Genomic DNA, 19406 nt, shown 5'->3' on the forward strand with positions numbered 1-19406 from the left:
GCCCAGCTGGTTTGTGAGCAGCCGACCAGATCTCCTCCCCTTCAGCCTCAACATCCTTGGGAAGGAGGGTGGTGGGGCTGAGAGGCCGAAGGTCAGGGAGCTGGAGTTCCCTGGACCCAGGGTGGGGAGCAGGGCCCTGGCCAGACCCTCTCTCTACCCACCTGGGCTTGGGGTCATCCAGGAGGATGCACGCCAGAATTCAGGTCCATGAAGATTTGGCATTTCACTGCAGGTGCAATTTACCTCCAAGAAGTAAAAGAGCCACTAACGAATGGCAACCTCCAGCTGATGATGGCTTTCCCCATCTACAGGGGGTAACCCTGATGTCAAAGCCACCTAGAAATGCAGGACTTGAACCTGGATCCTGGATGGTGGTTTCTAGAAAACACTCTGCTCTAAAGGAGCTGGGGCTCCGCAGGCAAGTGGCTGAGTCCAGGGCGTGAGCAGGAGAAGGACGGGGTGCACCTGCAGCATCTGTGCTGGGAAGTCGGATGTGCTCAGAAAAGGTGGGGACACTCTTGACCACCTCAGCAGCCATCAGAAGCCACCGAGGTTTAACGCATGGAATAGAGTAACAACTCACAAGGCCACCCTGGTGACAGAAAAACCAGCAAGTGTGTGCTGGGGGGGATCAGTCAGCAGTTCCCGAGAGCAGAATAGCAACCAGCAGGTGCAGAAGACGTGATTTAAACAAGCGTCCCGGTGAGGATGGGCGGGAGGATGTCACACAGATGTGGTGGGAGGAAGTCAGGCAGCCCAGGTGGAGGTGGGGCCCGTGGTGTGCGGGGGTCTCAAGAGGTCCGTTTGTTTGGAAGTCTCATAGTCAGATGTTGGGAAAAGATAAAAATAAAGATGAGGATTGGGAAAAAGAAAAAGAAAAAGAATGTGCTGCAGGGCGATATGCATCTCCCATGGGAGAAACCAGGTGCACCCGCCTGCCACAGGCCCAGCCACCCAGGTGCATCCGCCTGCCACAGGCCCGGCCACACCCACCTGCCATAGGCCCAGCTGCACCCACCTGCCACAGGCCCGGCCGCCTGGGTGCACCCACCTGCCACGGGTCCGACCACCCAGGTGCATCCACCTGCTGTAGGCCCAGCTGCCCAGCCACACCCGCCTGCCACAGGCCCGGCCACACCCACCTGCCATAGGCCCAGCTGCACCCACCTGCCACAGGCCCGGCCACCTGGCTGCACCCACCTGCCACGGGTCCGACCACCCAGGTGCATCCACCTGCTGTAGGCCCAGCTGCCCAGTCACACCCACCTGCCACAGGCCTGGCCGCCCGGGTGCAATTTTTATCCCTATTTTGTAGGAAAGAAGTGAAGGTGCAGAGAGATTACGCAGCTCGGCCCAGCCAGCCGTGGACAGTGGAAAAACTCAAATCCACTTCCGCCGGGCTCCCGCCTGCCCCGCCGTCACCTGCTCCTTAGGGAAAGACTGGGCTGTGAGAAAAGGGAGGGCTAAGTGGAAGGATCCAGCACACTCCGCCCTCACCCAGGCCCTCCTAGGTCAACTGAAACACTGTCCCTCCTCCCAGCAGCCCGTGACCTTCCACGCCCTTCCAAGGGTCTAAATGTGACGTCACCGCCCAGGCCCAGGGCTCTCCATGTCTAAGGATCCCTCCATCTTCAGGGGAGGCTCACAGAGGCGAGGTGACCTGCCTGGGGTGCCACAGATCAAGGGGGCCGGGCCAGGCATTTTCTACACAGAAAACATTTGATGTACTTCAGGTGAGTGCCTGGGGCACCCTCCCGGGCTTACCTCAAAAAAAAAAATGTTATGGTGGCCAGGACTTAGTGACTCGCTTCCAAAGAACAGAGTGGAGAAGTGTGACCTCAGCCTGGCGGCCCAGGTCAGTGTCCACAGCCACGTGTCCTGCTGGCAGTGCCGACCCCCGCGGGGATGTGAGGTGCCGAGCACTTGACCCCTGCATGTTCTTCCTGAAAACCCAGGATCTCACTCTACACGGGAGAAAAACGCCAGCACTCAAATTGAGGGACAGTCCACAAAATACTCAGCCTGTCCTCCTCAAAACTGTCAAGATCCTCAAAAATAGGGAAATTCTGAGAAACGGTCTCAGTCAAGAGGAGGCCCTGGGGACGAAGTGTCACGTGGGGTCCTGGGACAGAACACAGACGCTGGTGAAAAAATGACCGAAATCAGAACCAAGTCTGACATTTGTTTGTAGTCATCAATGTCATTGACATACAGACCAACGTCATCGTCTCAGGGTAGCCGAACGCACCACTGAGATTTAAGATGCCAGCGAGGCGGACACGGATGACGGGGCGTGGGCATGAGGGGCTGATGCCACAGCTGTCCTAGAAATCGACAATTCTTCCAAAGTAAAGTTTACGTTTAAAATACAAGGAAAAGACGTGAATAGACATGTCACCGACGACGATATGCCAATGGCAAATAAACACATCCAAAGGAGCTCACCCTCCATGAAGAGGGGAAAGTGCATCAAAGCCCACTGTACAAAGCCCACTGTGCACCTGCTGGAAGAACCCGGATCGAAACCCAGAGGATGGCAGGAGCCGGTAAGAATGTGGAGAAATCGGCCCCATGCTGCCGCGGGACGTGGGAAACGGCCCAGCCGCTTGGGAAAGCCGGCTGGCGCTGTGTTAAAAGGTGAAAGGTCAGCTTACTCAGGACCCGGCAATGCCACCCCAAGGAATCTGCGTGCATGAAGTGAAACACATCAAACACTCATCGCTGCATCCTCCCAAACAGCCCGACCTGCAAACAGCCCCTGTGCCCCTGCTGACCCCGCGCCCCCCGCACAGCCTCCTCCTGGACTCGGGTAAGTCAATCCCCCAGTACGTGCGCCCTCCCCTCCATTTCCACTCAGCCCTCATCCCCCTGGGACCACCCCAAACCTGGGGGCCCTGTGTGGTGGCCTCCTGCCAGGCCAGCCTGCCCCAGAGGGAGGAACACAGAATCCATTTGGAACCGAAAGGGACTCAGCTCAGCCGGGGAAAGTGGGCTGTTTATTTCCAGCCTCACTGACCACATGCTGCTCTGTGCCCCGTGGTGGGCCAGCCCTGGGCATGAGGAGATGAGCCGAGCCGGCCCCCAGACCCCTCCTTACCACGTCTGAACGGACAGCACTTCTGTGTCCACGGCACTTCTGGTCCAGGGGTGGGCACCAGGCTCCCGGGCAGACAATCCCTGGGCTTTCACGACTGGCACTGAAGTGAGGCTGGGCAAGAAGGCGCTGGGCTAGATTCCTCCCTGGGGCACTTAAACGGGGCCACAGGGAAAGAATCGATGTGGCGACGGGTGGAGGTGGGGCCCATGGCAGCCAGCCACGGTCAGGAGCGAGCCCTCGGCATGCAAGGTATAAATAAGCCACAGTGACAGCAGCAGATGAGTGACACGGACCGACCACATGCAGAGAGTGATGCCACCGCTGGAGGATGCCGCTGGCCAGTGTGAGCCGCGGGGAGAATGCAGATGGAGTGAAATCCAGAGTCATGACCCACGGACGCCCAGGTCCTCTTGCCGGACACCCAGAGTGTCTGGAATCCAGTTCCCGAGGCCATGGCGGGGGCTGCTGCTGAGGGCCCCCCCCGATTATGGCTGGGATGAGGTTGCAGAGGACGCACCCACCACCGAGCTCACACCTGCAAACACCAATCATACTAAGTGTGTCATTCTTGTCACACCAACTAAAATTGCCTTGGGAAGGCAGGGGAAAAATACTGGGCACGACGCTGCTCCAGGAATGGAATTCTCTGCAAGTCCAGCTGCTGAAACTGCCTTTTGTCACCTGAGACCAGTTTTATCCACAGCTGCTGAGGTCACTTGCTCCAACTCCAGAAGGAATTTTGCTCACAGCTGTTGCACCAACCAGCGCATCCCAGGTCCTCAGAACTTTCCCGGTGCCAGGGAGCCTTCTCAAAGAGCAATAGGTCACCCTTTCCTTTCTTGTAAAACCACCAAGCTTCTACGGGTTCTCCAACCTCCAACATTTGCCTGGTCGGCAGGAATGCCCCAAGATGCAATTCTTTCTTCCCAAATAAAACGTCAGATTTGGAAATTCGTCTCTACATTTTTGACTTGAACATACCCCATCAACCGTGAGACCTCGAGGACACGAGTGACCTCCCCTGCGCCTGGTTCCTATGTGCAGATGGGCCGTGCTGTCTCCTGGAGCCTGGGGCCTGGCACCTGGGGATGGCTCAGCCGAAGCGGCCCCAGCAACCTCTCTGTAGCTCCAGCAGTGCCATCCCTGTGGTCAGCGTGGACCTGGCCTCCCAGTGGCCCCAAGTGCCCCCTACAGCCCCAGTGGTGTTGTCCCTGCAGCGTGGACCCAGCCTCCCAGTGGCCCTGCATTCCATGGAGGGGCTGGGCCCCCTTCCCTCCTGAGCCTCCCAGTGGCCAGCCAGCATCACACGCTGCTGACCCTCAGGAGTGGCCGACCCCGTGTCTGTCGGAGGGCACAGACCAGTATCCCCATGGAGCTCAGGCAGGATGCCTGGGCAAGGGCCCTCTAGGAAACCTGGCACTTAGGGGTGGCAGCTCAAGCTTGTTGGGGGTGGGGAGCTGGCCGGACAGTCAGGGCCCATCATGTGCGACTTTGGGCCAATCCCATGCCCTCTGGGCCGCTGTCTCCATTTGCCAGAGAATGGGGCTCCGCTGAGCCAATCACCTTCATCCAAACCAAAGGACAGAAATCACCTCTGCTGAGCCTGGAGGCAGCCAAGGGAGCGGAGAAGCCGGCGGGGGTCCCGGGTTGGGCTACACACACCCCAGGGGGGCCGGGGGAGGGATGCGTCGCCTCTGTGGTGCAGAGCTTCACAGCGCACAGCCCACTCTCGTCTGCTCCTCCAGCGCCCCCTGACCCAGGATGGGCGGGTTTCCTGTGCCCCACTTCACAGATGAGAACACTGAGGCTGGGAGGAGCTGAGTGAGGAGCTTGGGGTCCCCAGCCACACGGTGTGGCTCCAGCTTTGCTCTGAGGCCACACACCGCATACACTTCTTTACTGGGATGCATCTGGCCCTGCCAGACAGTGCTGTGCCCCTCCCCGGACAGCAGCAGGAGCACCCGGCCGTCCTGGATGTCCCCTGCCCCTCTGTGCTGTGGCCCTCATGACTCACTGAGAGGCCAAAAGGAAGCCCCCGGTGATTTTCTAGCAGCATTTCCCACAGCCCTCGGGGTGAGGCTGGGCTGCTTTGCCTGGGAGGGGCACTGGGGGAACCTCCCGAGGGGTCCCAGGAAGGTCCCTGGCCTCCTGCCTCCCCACCCCTGATTTCTTGGATCCCTTCCTTGGTCACTGTTTTTTTTTTTTTGAGACGGAGTCTCGCTCTGTCGCCCAGGCTGGAGTGCAGTGGCCGGATCTCAGCTCACTGCAAGCTCCGCCTCCCAGGTTTATGCCATTCTCCTGCCTCAGCCTCCCAAGTAGCTGGGACTACAGGCGCCCGCCACCTCGCCCGGCTAGTTTTTCATATTTTTTAGTAGAGACGGGGTTTCACCGTGTTAGCCAGGATGGTCTCGATCTCCTGACCTCGTGATCCGCCCGTCTCGGCCTCCCAAAGTGCTGGGATTACAGGCTTGAGCCACTGCGCCTGGCCAGTCACTGTTCTTCTCGGGAGGACGCTGGTCTCAGAGCCGACCGGGTGAAGTCACCCCTGCAGAAGGAGGGAGCTGAAGCAGCCGGTGACTCACTCACACGAGACAGTGGGCGGCGGCCAGTGCAGAGCGGGACTCCCCGATGCTGGCTGAAATCCAGACAGCGCCTTGGCCCGAGGTGTCCCTGACAGGACGAGGGTGGAGTGGCAGCTGCCGAAACCTGAACTCCTCTGCCCTGCCCCCGTCCCTTGACCCCACACATCTAGTAGGTCAGCGCCAGAGGAAATCCTCGAAGAAAATGGGCGTCTCCCTTGCTGAGCACAGAACCGCAGTCAGCCCTGTGTGCCCTGTCCCTGGATGAGGACAGGAAGGACACAGGGGAGAGGCCATGGCCACCCTCAGAAGCCCCCAGACCCACTGGAAAGCAGCCCAGTGAGCATCTGAGAAGTACCGCCTGTGCCCAGCACAAGGGTGCAAGGCAGGGTCCATGTGGCCAGGCAGCCCAGGCTGCACCAAAGCCCAGCAGGTGTGGGACGAGCAGGACTGGAGCAGGAGGGGCTCAGGGGAGCGGGGGCATGTGCTGAGCTTGAGGTGTGGCTGGGCTGGGAGGCCGGACAAAGTTGTATTTCCTCTGGCCAGTGCAGGGGTCAGGCAGTGGTGCTGGGGAGGAGGACATGGGAGGAAGATGGGGCTGGGATGAGGGGCCGGGGCTGATCTCAGCAGGTGTGGGAGGCGCTATGGGGCTGTGGTGAGGAGGCTGAGGCAGGGGCAGAGCAGGGGACAGTCCTGGACCTAGCACACAGGAGGAGGCATCTCTACAGCACCCCAGGCTCGGAGACAGGGCTGGCTCACCTCAAAGGCGGCCGCGGGAGAGAGGGAGGTGGGCAACAGGGCTGGACCGCCCCGGCTCTGGGAGCACATGGGAGTTGAAATGCATGAGGGGTGGCCAGCCTAGGGCAGGGCAGGAGCCCTGGAGTGTCCCAGCCTCTCTGTAGGTTTCAGTGTGGGAGGACGAAGGACAAGTTCCTCCGGGAAGCAAAGGGGCCTGAGGACCCAGGGGCAGAGTGACCTTGTGGGCAGGGCCGTCCCTGAGGCCTGCTGCACGTGGAGGAGGTGGCCCCTGTGGCCTGCTTGGTGCCAGAAGCAGGTCCCGGGTCGGGGAGTAAGTCTCCCAGGGGCTGAGCTCAGCGAGTGCACGTGGCGTGGATGCTGGGCCTGCCACAGGGAGGCTGGTGTGGGCAGGAGGCTCCCTGGAAAGTGGAAAAGTGCTTTCTGTGAGCTTGTTCCGGGCTCTGGTCAGCCCAGCCTGGGGTCTTGTGACCACACAGGTCAGCAGGAAGCGGAGGACGCCCCACCAAGGAGGCAGGAAGGTGGCCGCCGCCCGGCCCATCAGGCTCGGGGGTGGGACACCCAGGGTTTGTTCTTAGCAGGCCTCCTCTCCTTCTCTGCCTCACAGGCACCTCTGGGATGGAAGAAGCGGTGTCTGCAGGGCCCTTCCCACAGGCAAGTCTGTCAGTCTGCTACTGCTGCTGCAAGGGGCTACAGGTCCTCCAGGGACTCCGGACCCCCCGGGAAAGGGAGGCTTGAGTCGCCCACCCCACCCTTGACCCCTTCTGAGCCTCTCAGCAAAGTCCCAATCCACCCCCTTCAGGAGGTCCCAGGGACTCGCCCACATGGGCGCCCCCGTGCCCTCAGCCAACCAACCCCACCATGGCCCGCATGCCCACCCCTCCGTCTCTTTGGGGCCCTGCACATGTTGGCACAGAACATCTCCCTGCTGGGTGGTCTTTTCCCGCGAGCGGCCCAGGCCAAGTGCAGCCTTCTAGGCAGACACAGGGAGCAGGCATTCCCGATTCACAGGGCACTCACCTCGGCATACTACAGCGGCCTGTCAGAGCCCAGCCTGCAACAGGGGCCTCATACGCATCTGTTGAGTAAACCAGTGAATCCCAATTCCCCAGTTCATTTTCTACTCCACAGGCCCAACAACTGGGTGGGGTGGGGGAGGCATTTCGCCGGATGCCGTGGAGACGCAGTATCGTGTGGGAACCTGAGTCTCTGTAAACCCCGGGGTTGGACAGACCAGTACCAGCAAGCTCCTTCACAGACAGGAACTCAGACATGAATCCCTGAAGACTCCTAGTTCTTATACAAAGCTTATTTTTTTCTTCCATTTTCAAAGACCGGATTTTCACAGGTCTGCTTCTCCCGGGGGCCACGCCTGCACCTCTGTGAGCAATTCCCAGCTGTCGCTAATGAAACGTGCTCCTCCACCGAGAGGGAGCCCAGCCCCACTCAAGCGGGTCAGAGCTCGTCCTAGGAGGCCGTGTGGGGGTCACGCCACCAGAGGACGCAGATCTGCCAGAAGCCTGTTTTATTGCACTTAACTAATTCCCAAGATAAACCACTGGGAATTTCCATGTAAGCACTTAGGCCTCTGTTTATGAGAATCTTTGATCCACTGAGAATGTTTAGAACTCACTGAAGCATCCCTGGCCCTGCCCAGCACCAAGCCTTCCGAGATGCACGAGGGCGGGGAAATTGTTGACCTGTGCTTGGTCCGTGGGGATCCAGGACCCCAGGAGGGGACCCCAATAGGGAGCTTCTGCCCCCCAGGTGGAGTCTCTGCTGAGACTCTGCAGGCTCCTGCCCGTGGCCAAGTTCATGGCTGTCTTTTCCAGAGCTTCCCTGGAGCCCTAGGCAGCCCCAAGGAAGAGCCCATCTTTCTCCACCCATGGGAGGAAATTTGCAGCCATCCGTGACCTGCAAACTGTAGCTTATGATGGACGGCTCCCCATCCACCAAAGCCCAGCCACTCAGTTTCAAGGCCACTGCCCCAAATGGCCCCTCTCCAGTCACTGAAATGCAGCTCAAACGCCCCACCCCTTGGCTCTTTGAGCAGCCAGCCTGCCTTCTCACTCTGGGATGGTTTCTTCAAAACTCTCTGGAGTGTGTCCAGTTCTTTTGTTATTTCAGGGTGTTTTATTTCCAGCACAGATTTCCATTTCTGCTACCACTGGGATGGAAAAGTCCTCTTCCCTCCGATTCCCCCAGTCCCAAGAATCCAACTCCTTCACTCATGCTGGGTGCAGACACAGTCTCTACGACTCACAAGGCTGAGTGCACTGGAAACGTCGTGTAGCCTGCAGCTCACCCGGTTGTCACTCGCAGATCAGCCTCGGAAAGCTCCAGGACGTTGCTTTGGGATGAGCCGCCATCCCGCACAGATGGCAGGAGGGAGAGAACGCCGGAGCTCCAGCCAGCGCAGCGCCGTGGCCCCTGTTCTGTGGTTCACTGGGGTGTGAGGTCTTCCTCGGGCTCAGAGAGGGGGCCTCCGAGTCCTCATCCACACAAGCCCTCTGTGCCACCCGCAGTGAACAGCCAGCAAGGAGCCTTCACCCTGAAGACCCAGAAGGAATTATTGGTTTCTACAGCTGCTCCCTGCCTCTCCCCACAGCCACGGGAAGGGGAGTTAGCCGAGGTAGCCCCTACCCAAGACAGACCTGCACAGGGCCAAGAACTTGCCTCGTGGTAGGGCTGGGGGAGGAGCAGCTGGTGGACTTCGTGCATCAGAGGCAGGTGTCACTTTCAGCTCATTCATTTCACTTCTCCAGGTTTTCAATCCACCACCAGTGTCTGCCTCCATGGCCACGCAGCCTCCTCCTTTTCTCCGTGTCTTAAACTTCTTTCTGTTCCCTCTTAGCGGGACCTCCTGATGCCATCAGACGCCACCCCACCATGGTTCAGCATCATCTTTCCATCTCAAGATCCTGAATTCAATCACAGCTGCAGAGACCCTTTTCTCCGTGTAAAGTAGCATTCACAGGTCCCAGGGATTAGCATCTGCTGGCTCTGGGGCCAGCACAGGTGGGTTTGAGATTTGATCATGGAGAAAAAAAATGACGGCATTTAGCTCTAGATCCTAGCAAACAGGGAGCCGCTGAGCGTGACTGAGAAGAACATCAAAAATCAAGCGGTTTTGTAAAAGAGTAAAGCCTCTCCACTCTCCCAAACCCAGCCAATTTCTCAAAATTTGTGAGAGCAGCGTCCTCCCAGCAGCAAACACAAGGGACACGTCTGTGCACCCAGACCAGCACCTACCGTTTTCTGAGACGGAGTCTCGCTCTGTCCCCCAGGCTGGAGTGCAGTGGCACGATCTCAGCTCACTGCAAGCTCTGCCTCCCAGGTTCACGCCATTCTCCTGCCTCAGCCTCAAGAGCAGCTGGGACTACAGGCGCCCGCCACCACGCCCGGCTAATTTTTTTTGTACTTTCAGTAGAGACCGAGTTTCACCGTGTTCACCAGGATGGTCTCGATCTCCTGACCTCGTGATCCACCTGCCTTGGCCTCCCAAAGTGCTGGGATTACAGGTGTGAGCCACTGTGCCCGGCCAGCACCTACCACTCTAGGCAGTCCCCAGCGTGAGGCTCAGGACTGACGACTGGAGGGGTGGAGGAAAGCGTGAGTCCCATGACACCGATGACCAGAGATGCAACCGTAGCCAGGGGCCCAGCATTCATCGAAAACCTGTTCGGTCCAAGGCCTTAGGCTGAGCCTGGCATCATGTTGCATCGTGGAAACACTCGTTCCCTCATTCTGCCAAATGCTTTTTAGAGTGACTTTTTGGCCAGGTGCGGTGGCTCACGCCTGTCATCCCAGCACTTTGGGAGGCCGAGGTGGGAGATCATTTGAGGTCAGGAGTTTGAGACCAGCCTGACCAACATGGTGAAACCCCGTCTGTACTAAAATACAAAAAAAAACTGGCCGGGCTTGGTGGCGTGCACCTGTAATTCCAGCCACTCGGGAGGTTGAGGCAGGAGAATCATGTGAACCCGGGAGGCGGAGGTTTCAGTGAGCCAAGACCTCACCACTGCACTCCAGTCTGGTTGAGGGACTAAGATTCCGTCTCAAAAAAAGAAAAAGAAAAAGAAAGAAAGAAAGAAAAAAAGTAACTTTTTATTCTAAAACAGTTTTAGATTTACAGAAAAAAACATGTAAATCTGTAAATGTCCTGATGGGGCTTGCGTTCTAGGAGTGACATCGACTCTGCTGCTCAGATGTCCAGGAGGGTCATCGGCGGAGCCTGGAACCCGCCCAGGGTCGGGGGTCTCTCCCTGGAGGGAGGGATCAGCGCGTGGAGCTTGGGGAGGCGGCTCGGGGGCCACGGTGTGTGGAGAGCCTGTGTGTGAGGGCAGGTGGGGGTGAGACGCAGAGGGGAGGCACCTCGGGAAGAGGGAGAGCGCGAGGCCTGGGGGCGGCTGTCGGGTTCGGGGAACCTGGGGCTCCTGGAGATTCTGGGGGGTCCCAGGGAGCCCCTGCGTTTGGAGGCCGGAAGGGCCCCCCGCTGCCGGGGCCCTGGAGAGTTCCTAGAGTATTTTCTCGCGAAACGGACGAAAGACCACAGCCTTCTGCAGCGGAGGAGAAGCACGCGGGGCATCCACAGCTATGAAGGCCCCAAAGTGGAAAAACCTGTTGTTTTTCTGAGCGGCCGGCTGGAAACAATGGCGGTTTTGTTTCTCAGACTCGCAGAATCTGGCGGGCAGAGGGATGGGGGCGCGGGATGCGGCAGGGAGGCGGCTGAGGGAAGCAGGGAGCGTCCACCTTTCCTGACCCACCGAGGACACCTCTCTGGCCGGCTTCTGGGGTGGGGGGCGGGTCGGCTTGCGCGGGAGGAAATCCCACAGCTTCCCACTCACAAGCCCACAAGTCGGTGGGTGGCCGCGAGGCCTGGCCGCACAGCCTCGTTCCTACCACTTTCTTCTGCCTTGTGGCACTGCTTTTTCTTTTCTCCTAAGGAAAGTTTGCTTAAAGAGAAAGACACACACATACCGTTCTCTGGTCCTTTGAAGGGTTGAGCTAAGCTGGGTCAAGAGGAAATGGCCTGCTCAGTCACCCCCCAGAACAAAGTACTCCCACGAGTTGTGGTGAGGCAAGCTTGTCTTCTCAGCTCAACTCTCTACCACTCCACAGACAAGGCAGTTCCAATCCAGGCTCCACCACCACCTGCTGTGTGGGTTGGGCAAGCTATGGACATCTCTGAGCCCGGGTTCCTTGAGTGTAAAATAAGTGTAACATCTGTACAGAAGGATTACTGTGGGGGATGCTGTTTGTACATCTCCCACTGCCAGAACGCAAGCTCCATGAGGCTGGGGCTGCGTTTTCTCCATTCATTGCAAGCCCTCCAAAATGTCAGCCGAGTTCATCACCACCACGAGAACCACCACCACCATCATCATCATCACCCTCACCCAAACGTTCAAATCTCCAAGTGTCTAAAAAAACCCATGGGTTTGTGTCAAATGCTACCGTGCTTAGTGTCCCCAAAGCTACAGCCACCACTAAGAAAGTTCTCTCCAACATTACTGCCTTAAATTTCTAACCCAGAACCCTGAATAAACGTGGCCACCTTTTGTGCTGGGCCTACTTTAGCTGATGGCTCCAGGGCCCCTATCCCTGGCAGAGAAGGCCATCGGCAATGTAGCGGATAGGCTGGGGATGTGGGTGAGCCGTTCAGCCCTGCTGAGCTGTGCTGTCTCATGGGAGCGGCCCCTCCCTTCCAGGAACCTTCCTTGAGCAAAAATCCTCAAACGTCAGCAGGTGGTCTTGAAATCCCTTCCTCTGTGATGCAGTAATTCAGAGATGTTAATGATGTTTCCCCATGTTAGAACATAGTGGCTGTTCCCTAACACACACACACACACACACACACACACACACACACACACACACACACCTTCTCTGTGTCTCCCATAATTTTTCTGTTTCTCAATTATGTTTCTTTTTCTATTATGTCTCTTCTCTGAATTGTCGATGCCTGCTTCTACTGGTCTGTACCAGGTTCTATTGCAATCACCTCTGGTTGGGACAAAACTGCACATTTAGCTATTTTATGAGTGTTTCCTTGTATTTCATAGAGGGCACCAGAGCCCTTGCAGCATGTGGGCACACGGGTCAGAGGATGCAGATTGAAAGGAGCTTCTGGATGCACATTCTGTTCTCATTCTGGAGCCAAGGAAGTGAGAGGGGAAAAAGGGAAAAAGGGAAGTGATTCTAAGCCTTTCATGGGGTCTCATACATAACTCAGTTTCCACAAAGCTATGCCCCAGCTCAGCCCTTTGGAAAGAAGCATGGTCTGGGGTTCCTTTGCTGACCAGGGTGTGTACTTTGTCCAAATTATTGACCTTCCCAAACCTCATCAATGTGCATAAAAAGAGCGCTTGCAAACAATGAATCTAGACATGGACCTTCACAAAAAGTAACTCAAAATGGATCCCAGGCCTAAATGAAAAATGAAAAACTATAAAACTCCTAGAAGATAACATAAAAGAAAATCTAGATGACCTAGGGTTTGGCAATGACTTTTTAGATCCAGCACCAAAGGCAGGATCCAGGAAATAAAGAACTGATAAGCTAGATTTCATTAAAATGAAAACTTCTGCTCTGTGAAACATGCTGCCAAGAGAATGAAAAGACAAGCCACAGACTGGAAGAAAATATTTTTGATGGAAACATCTGAGAAGAGAGGCTTGTTATCCAAAATATACAAAGAATTCCTAAAACTCAACAATATGAAAATAACCCAATTTAAAAAATGGGCCAAAGATCTTAAATGACGCCTCACCAAAGAAGATACATAGATGGCAAGTAAGCATATGAAAAGATGCTCCCGGCTGGGCGCGGTGGCTCATGCCTGTAATCCCAGCACTTTGGAGGCCAAGGCAGGTGGATCACCTGAGGTCAGGAGTTCAAGACCAGCCTGGCCAACACAGCGAAACCCTTTATCTACTAAAAATACAAAATAATAATAATAATAATAATAATTAGTCAGGTATGGTGGTGCATGCCTGTAATCCCAGCTACTCGGGAGGCTGAGGTGGGAGAATCACTTGAACCCGGGAGGCAGAGGTTGCAATGAGCTGAGATTGTACCACAGCACTCCAGCCTGGGCAACAAGAGTCAAACTCGAAAGAGAGAAAGAAAGAGAGAAGGAGAAGAAAGGAAGGAAGGAAAGAAAGAAAAGAAAGAGAGAAAGAGAGAGGCTCCCCACCACACATGTCATCAGGGAACCGCAAATTAAAATAAGCATAAGATACCACCTTTCACCTAAGAGCATGGCTAAAACCCAGAACACCGACAACACGAAATGCTGGCAAGGATGTGGAGCAACAGGAACTCGCGCTCATTGCTGATGGGAATGCAAAATGGTGTGGCCACTGTGGAAGACAGTTTGGTAGCTTCTTAGAAAGCTAAACATGCACTTACCATACCAGTAATTACACTCCTTGATATTTACCCAAAGGAGTTGAAAACTTATGTTCACATAAAAACCTACACACAGACATTTATAGCAGCTTTATTCACCGTGGCCAAAATGTGGGAGCACTCAAGATAGCCCTCCATAAGTGAATGGATAATAAACTGTGGTGCATCCAGACAGTGGAACATTATTCAACACTAAACAGAAATGAGCTGCAAGCCGTGAAAGGATGTGGAGGAAACATAAGTGCATATTACTAAGTCAAAGAAGACAGTCTAGAAAACTACATAGTATGTGCTTCCAACTATGTGACATCCTGGGAAAGGCAAAACTATGACAGCAGTCAAACAATGAGCGTGGTTGCCAGGGGCTGGCAGGAGGGTGAAATGAACAGGTATGACAGAGCGGATTTTTAGGGCAGTGAAACTACTTTGTATGATACCATAATGGTGGACAGATATTGTTAGAAATTTTTGCAAGCCCACAGAATGTACAACACCAGGAATGAACCCTGATGTATGACCGAGCAGGAGCATCACCATTTTGGACAAGCACCACCATTTTAAAGTTCCCCTTGATCAAAACTGCCTAAATCTAACCCAAGGGGCATCAGCCTAATGGCTAATGTCAGCAAGACCATAAACCACAAGTCATATCTCTGACCAGAAACATTCCAACCCTAAGACAAACCCCTCCCTGACCAGAGACATGCCAGCCCTGAGATAGCCTTCCCTCCAGCCAGAGACATTCCAACCCTGTAATAAACTTCTCTTCCACACAGAAACATCCCTAGGCTGTGATAAGCTCTCTCGCCCTGAACCCCTCCATACTCTTAGTCTGTAAGAGAGCACTCCTGACTGAAATTGGCCAGAGGCCCCTCTCAGGTTTATTCTCCAAAATAAACCTATCTTTGACTGTTGAGCCACTTTTCATGATTCTTTCCTCTTTCTTTAACTCTTACCATGTAAACCATGGACTTTGGATGATAATAATGTGTCAATGCAGGTTTATCAGCTGGAACAAATGTACTGCTCTAGTGAGGGATGCTGATAACGAGAGAGGCAATGCCTGTGTCAGGGCAGAGGATATATGGGAAATCTCTGTACCTTCTGCTCAATTTTGCTGTGAACTTAAAACAGAAGTTTAGACTTTGCTCTAAAAACGAAGTTTATTAAAAATAGCACTTTCTTTATAGCTGTGTTGAGATGATATGAGAGAACACAGGGAAATCATGTAGAAAATGCCTGGCACATAATTACCACTACTACTGAGTTTCCTTGCCCATAGAACTCATCTGGCTTAGCACTATATTCTAAGCATTTGGGCATATCACTGATGCTTGATAAATGTTTGAGGAATGAATGAGAGGATCCTGCAACATATACACCCTGCATCTGCACATTGGCAAGAGCAGCCCACAACCCAACTGTGAATGAAAAGTTGTCTTAAATTACTTGGGCTCATTGTCCAAAATTTTTCATCTCTCCCGGCTATCAGACCCTAAGCAATTTGAGAGCACAGCCCATATCTCATATGTCTGTGTATGACATGGTTGTGTATTAAGAAGCTGCTGAACAATTTTACACTGAAAATGTCAAAACGTTATTGAGAGAAATTAAATAAGACCTAAATAAATGGAGAGGTGTACCATGTTCATTGATTCAAACACTCAATATCATTACAATGTTAATCTTCCCCAAAATTTATCTGTAGACGCAAAGCATTTACAATCAAAACCGTTGCAGATTTTTTTTTTTTTTGGTGGAAGTTGATAAGCTGTTTCTAAAAGTTATACAGAGATGCAAAGGGATCTAGAATAGCTATTTATTTATTTATTTATTTATTTATTGAGACAGAGTTTCACTCTTGTTGCCCAGGCTGGAGTGCAGTGGTGCCATCTTGGCTCACTGCAACCTCCGCCTCCCAGGATCAAGCAATTCTCCTGCCTCGGCCTCTCAAGTCGCTGCGATTACAGGTATGTGCTACCACGCCTGGCTAATTTTTGTACTTTTAGTAGAGACAGGGTTTCATCATGTTGGCCAGGCTAGTGTTGAACTTCTGACCTCAAGTGATCTGCCCACCTCGGCCTCCCCAAGTGCTGGGATTACAGGCGTGAGCCACCGTGCCTGGCTGCCAAATGATCTCTAAAAAGAACAACACAATTAGAGGAGCTGTACTATCTGACTTTAAGACTTACTATAAATATACAATAATCAACAAAGTTTTGTATTGGTGTATGAATGGACAAATAGTTCAATAAAATTAGAGAATCTAGACATAGACCCCATATATACAGCTGACTTTTAGTAAAGACATCACGGCAACTCACTTGGAAAAAGGAAGACTTTTTAATAAATGGTGCAGGGACAATTGGTGATGACGTGGAAGGAAGTAAATCTCTACCTCTACCTCAGTCTCTGCACAAATATTAATTTGCAATGCATTGTCGCCTAAACATACATCCTAGAGCAATAATGTTTACAGAGGGACACTGGAGAATATCTTTGTGATGTTGGGATAGGCAAGTGTTTATCAGACCGAAGCCAAAAGTACTAACCAGAAAAGAAAAAAGTTAAATTTGGCTTTATCAAAATTGATAATTTCTGCTCATTAAATAACACTATTAGGAAATTAAAAAAAAAAAAAAACAAGCTACAGACTAGGAGAAAATATTCACGATGTAGATTTGGCGTGGAACTGATCACCAAATAATATAAAGAACTGCTTCAAACCACTAAGAACAAGACAAACCACCTGTTAAAAATGGACAAATGGGCCGGGCGCAGCGGCGCACGCCTGTAACCCCAGCACTTTGGGAGGCCGAGGTGGGAGGATCACTTGAGGTCAGGAGTTTGAGACAACCCTGGCCAGCATGGTGAAACCCTGTCTCTACTAAAAATACAAACATTGGCCAAGGCAGGGTGGCGGGTGCCTGTAATCCCAGCTACTTGGGAGGCTGAGGCAGGAGAATTATTTGAACCCAGGAGGCAGAGGTTACAGTGAGCCGAGATCATGCCATTACGCTGTAGCCTGGGCGACGGAATGAGACTCCATCTCCAAAATCAAAAACAACAACAAAAAAAAATGGACAAAAGATTTGAACACAACCTTATGCAAGAAAATCCACAAATGGCCCTAAGCTCAGTAAAAGGGGGGCCACATCATCAGTCATCAGGGAAGTAGAAATGCAAATCGCACAGTGAGATGCAGCCTCACACTCACTAAAAGAGCTAAAATGAAAAAACAAGCCAAGCCCAAATGTGGGTAACGAAGCAGGACAACCAGGTTCCTCACTGATCGTCAGGGAGTTACTGTGTAAACCTCTGCGAGGGTTTCTAATAGGTAAAACTTCTTCTGCTCTGAGACCCCTCTTTTCAATTTCTAGGTAGGTACATAAGACAAATGAAACGTGGCCACAAGAAGGCGTAGATAAGAATGCTGACAGCAACTTTATTCATGACAGTCAAAACCCCTCTAACATCCCAAAGATCTATTCAAATGTTAACAAGTAAGTGGGCTGAAACTGTGATCATTCATTCATTCCATGGGGTCTTGCTCAGTGATAAAAAGGAATGAGTCACTGAAATACACAACAGCGTAAATTAATCTGAGAAACACCACGTGAAGCAAAAAACCGGCAGATACAAAGGAACGTACACTATAGGATTCGGCGTCAATGAAGTTCAAGAGAAGGCAGAAGTAACGCAGGCTATAGAGATTCGAAGAGTGGCTGCCTCTGGGAGATGTTGGTGGAATTGACTGGAAAAGAGTATGAGAGAAATTTCTGGGGTGAAAAATGTTCTATATTTTCATATGAGTGTTGATTATATATAGGCTATACATTTGTCAAAACTTGTCAAATCACACACTTAACATACGTGCTTATTACTGTAAATTATGCTTCAGTAATACACACATACACATATGTGTGTCTATATTCTTTATTCAAATGAAGTCATAGTCTATATAGATATCAACATACTTAAGTATTTAGAAAAGAACTTCTGGGAATGGCATGAGAGCTGACTGATTATGTGAACCTTCCTGCAGATAACAACTCCAAACACTTCATAAAATGTAAACAGTGATGATTCAAATAATCTATAAAGAGATGAGAAGCCAAGAGAAGCCAGAGGAGAGGTGACTGTCAACTGCAAATGGAAGTGTTAGGAGTTGTGAGTTTGCAGCTTTCTGTCTTGACAGCACAGCCTTGGTGGAAATCACAGCCCGACAGACTCCAGGTGCCAGAGATGAGAGGCAAGACTGCCTAGGCGTGGAGTATATACATACAGGGGAGATCTTGGCAGTGAGAAAAGTTTGCTTGAAACTCCACATCCAGGGTGAGCTCTGCCCAAATCCCCAGCTGACAATGAGACTGTGCATATGCAGGGGAGTCCCAGGCAGCCACCAAAAAGCAGGCAGACACCAGAGAGGAGGCACTTCTTGAAAGATGGAGTTGCGCAGGGTAAGGTCTGTGTGCTGCTGCCTTTTTAAATGACTGCATGCCCCAGCTGTGTGCTGCTCAAGAGGCAGACACCTGAAGCCATAGATGCTTGAAGAGGACAGAGCCCAAAGCTGACAGAGCCGTGGAAATTTTACTCCCTGGAAGCAAGGAAGCCACTGAGACACTGAGACCCTAAATCTGAGCATAGCTTTAGCCCAGATCCATGGCTGCCACCCCACTGCACAGGTGCAAGGAAAATCTCCAGGAACCAGGCTTAAAAAGCAGCAGCTGGAGCTATAAGACGAGAGTAGGGGCTGGGCATGGTGACTCACACATATAATCCCAGCACTTTGGGAGGCCGAAGCAGGTAGATCACTTAAGGTCAGGAGTTTGAGACCAGCCTGGCCAAGAAGGCAAAACCCTGTCTCTACTCAAAATACGAAAATTAGCTGGGTGTGGTGGTACGCACCTGAAGTCCCAGCTACTCAGAAGACTGAGACAGGAGAATTGCTTGAACCCAGGAGGTGGAGGTTGCAGTGAGCCAAGATCATGCCACTGCATTCCAACCTGGGCAACAGAGCAAGGCTCCATCTCAAAAAAAAAAAGAAGAAGAAGAAGAAGAAAACGGGGACATCAGCTGCTTACCACAGAGATGGCAATGTTTGTCCTTAGAATCCAGCATATGACAACTGCTAGAACAAAAAAAGCAACAATCTTCAGAAGAACACAACAGATTCCAGAGCTGCTGCTGATGAATTGTCTACATTCTACATGTAGATTACATGACACATGCAATGTCCAAACATTAAATGACATTCAACAAAACAGGGAAGTGTGAGCCGTGTGCAAGAACAAATGATTCCCAGTTAACCCAGATAATGGGTTTCACAGAGAGAGTTCAAATGAGATGCTATAAATGTGTTCAGAGAGTTGAAGGAAAATGTGCTATCAAAAACCAAACAGACCAGGCATGGTGGCTCACACCTGTAATCCCAGCACTTTGGGAGGCTGAGGCGGGTGGATCACCTGAGGTCAGGAGTTTGAGACCAGCCTGGCCAATAAAGTGAAACCCTGTCTCTACTAAAAATACAAAAATGAGCTGGGCGTGGTGGTGCATACCTG

Source organism: Colobus angolensis, unplaced genomic scaffold, assembly GCF_000951035.1.
Source record: "Colobus angolensis palliatus isolate OR3802 unplaced genomic scaffold, Cang.pa_1.0 Scaffold76, whole genome shotgun sequence".
Classification (NCBI taxonomy): Eukaryota; Metazoa; Chordata; class Mammalia; order Primates; family Cercopithecidae; genus Colobus; species Colobus angolensis.